Source organism: Cucurbita maxima, unplaced genomic scaffold (genome assembly GCF_002738345.1).
Source record: "Cucurbita maxima cultivar Rimu unplaced genomic scaffold, Cmax_1.0 Cma_Scf00068, whole genome shotgun sequence".
In the NCBI taxonomy this organism is placed as follows: domain Eukaryota; kingdom Viridiplantae; phylum Streptophyta; class Magnoliopsida; order Cucurbitales; family Cucurbitaceae; genus Cucurbita; species Cucurbita maxima.
This window is the reverse complement of record NW_019272084.1, coordinates 546,707-549,649: the sequence shown is the minus strand read 5'-3', so window position 1 is coordinate 549,649 and position 2,943 is coordinate 546,707. Positions and strand designations below refer to the sequence as shown.

The 2,943-nt window shown below is 36.5% G+C and overlaps 1 non-coding gene across 1 annotated transcript; it reads left to right on the top strand.

The window, feature by feature from the left end:
* Positions 1-1,567: 1,567 nt before the first annotated feature.
* TRNAM-CAU lies at positions 1,568-1,639 on the top strand. The gene has a single exon. It is a non-coding gene; the product is annotated as a tRNA-Met (tRNA).
* The last annotated feature ends 1,304 nt before the right edge of the window (positions 1,640-2,943 follow it).

Sequence of the window (2,943 nt, the reverse complement as noted above, 5' to 3'; positions counted from 1 at the left end):
GAAACTAGCTTAGACTCGAGCATGACTCAAAATCCAAACTTATGTCTGAAGTTTAGCCTCAACAGCCAAATCATTTGAAACTTGCCCTACTCGAACGCCCAATGTTACAATCATACTTTTTTAACCATACACAGTGTCATGAGTTTGACACGCTCATGACATGTCTGAAGAGAACTCAAGCCTCAATCACATTTTTCACAGGACTTTATGGCTTTATTGGACCTTAGGCAAGAGTTGCCTTCGACAACCAAACAAAACTCACACAAAATTTAAGTTTGTTAGGCCACACATGCCGCCCGTGTCGCTAATGAGAATTAATTTTCTCGATTTCTTCATTTAAGATAAACTCTTGGGATTTTATTGAGAGTCTTAGAGGTGGAATTTGAGGATATGGTAGAAAAGAAAAAAAAAATGCTCCTAACTATAAGAAAAAATCTAGAAAAAGTATAAAAATAAAATAGTAAAAAAATCAGATAAATGCGGGTCCGAGTCAAACGAAGGGCAAAATGGTCATTTTTCCTTTTATACTATTATAATTATTTTTTTTTTGGGGTCTCAAGAGGCCCTTAACAAAACACATGAAAAATGAAACTCTGAATAAGCGGAAGAGATTTATTCTTGGCACTTTATTCTTCAATTTCGTCAAGAAACGAGGAAGAAAGAAAGGTTGTTTTTGGGTTTTAGATCGTGGGTTTTCAACAAAATTCTTAAGTTTTTTTTTATGGAATTTGATATGGAAATCAACTCAAGGGAAAGTATGGAACTGATTACCTTGATGATCAAGATTAAAAGAAAAGAAAACTCGTTTTCTAATGATTCTAATCACTACACAAGAGGTAACACAAGAATTTGAAAAGAAAAACTTAGCTCTGAACAGAGCTAAAAATAGAAATTCTATTCTTAATTCCAAAATATGATGTGAAGGCTCTATACAGCCTTAACCTATGCCTATTAAAATGGTTAGTTAAGGGTGGTAATCTAGGTTGATTACAATAACTTTAACTTCTATATTTAAAACTAGTTAATTAGATCTTGAGGTATGAAAATTCCTTGATCGGGGTTCATATCAGAATTAGTCTATATAATTTTAGTATGTGGATCTTGAAGTATTTTCACACATTTCTCGTGAAGGAATCCAGAGTCAAACCGCGCCAGAGGTAGGAGTTTTGAAAAGCCTAGAAGAACCGTAAGAAAGTTGATTTTTTTTTTTTTTGCCAACATTGGACTTGAATAACTTTGCATATAGTTACTAAAAATTCTAAGAAAAATACCTTGGTGTCTCAAAGAAATTAACCCGAACTTGTCTATCCACGCTCGCTTGATCTGTGAATTGTGCCCGAATAGGACAACTTGAACTGAGTGAAAACTCGAGGGATCCGCATGCTGCTAGAACGTGTGTTGTTTGACTTGGGTCCATCAATCAACCACCGAAACATGGTGAGGCTCGACAGTTTATTTTTTATTTTTAAAAATTAAGCTTACCATCCTTGCCAATAGTATCACACATACCGGAAGAACCAAACAATATATTTAATGTATGTAATTTTTAACATAGGATGTACAATAAATCAGAGTGGCGCAGCGGAAGCGTGGTGGGCCCATAACCCACAGGTCCCAGGATCGAAACCTGGCTCTGATAAGAGAAAGGCTTCCGATTTGTTTTTTTTTTATAATTACACCCAATGTCGTCAGGTTCTAACTTTTTTTGGGCATTAAACGAATTGGGCCCGATTCAGAGGGTGTTGGGCCCATTGGATTTATCCGTTGGGCTTCGGTAATCTCCGCCTTCGACCATACCAAAGAAAAAAAAATATATATATATGTGACGCAATAAATTTATANTAAAAAAAAAAAAAAAAAAAAAAAAAAAAAAAAAAAAAAAAAACATTGCCACCCTAAAGTTGCTATTATACATTTATGTAATCTCTTGAGCAGAAATATTCATTTAAAACATATCATAGAACAATTTCATTCACTAACATTAAAAAATGTCAATGGAGCCTGATGATTGAGGACAGGACACATGTTGGTAGGGGGAGCTAATGGGCTTGAGTTGCGGGTTGTTGTAGGTCGATTGGGCTTAATCTGTAGACGGTCGTCGCTAGATGCAAGGGCTACTAGGGTGGGTGTTTGACCCAGATTCAGATCCGATGGACTCCCTTCTTCACCCGATAATCACGCGAATGTTCTCCGACGTCGTTCTTCCGTTCGAATTTCGAATGACATAGCCTTCTGCTTGCTTTTTCTTCCACTGTCACGACATCACAAGTCCTCGTAAATACCTACAAATACAGATCCATGGATATCTATGTCTTCAAAATGCGAGTAGCTTACCTTCTGTGTACACGGGGTTGTCGGTTGTTACTCTTGTAGCGTGGGTCGTCCGTCTCACGTATTGGATCGACTATCTTGGTCTCCCCTACATTGTACTCCAAGGTAACCTAAAACCATTTGTTGTCTTCCTCCCTCTCTATATTTTACTCTTTCAACTTGTAAGTGAGTTCTGGAGGATGGACTGCCGTGTGGAAGCATTTTATAGGAGTTGTGGAAGTTGGTTTTGCCAGATCTCCGACGCCTCGCTAGAAATCTTGGGATCTCTACGTCTAGATGTATATGTGTGTATATATATATATTTCATCTGTTACAAAACTTGATGTCACAACCAGAATTTCAAGGCTTCCAAAACAAGGTCGAAATTAACCATCTATGTATGATTGAAATAATAAAAATTACAATAAAATTTCACATGATTTAAAATACAAACACTATATATTAAAAACATTGTAAAACAAAAAAAGTACATGATATATGACACTCTATCAAATGTAGATACAATAGACCCACCAAGTTGACACCTGTTTGTGGCGGTAGAGTGTCATGGTCATGGTCATGGTTGTCCAAGACGTGTTGACTATGGACACATTCCCGTTCTAAATCCATTTT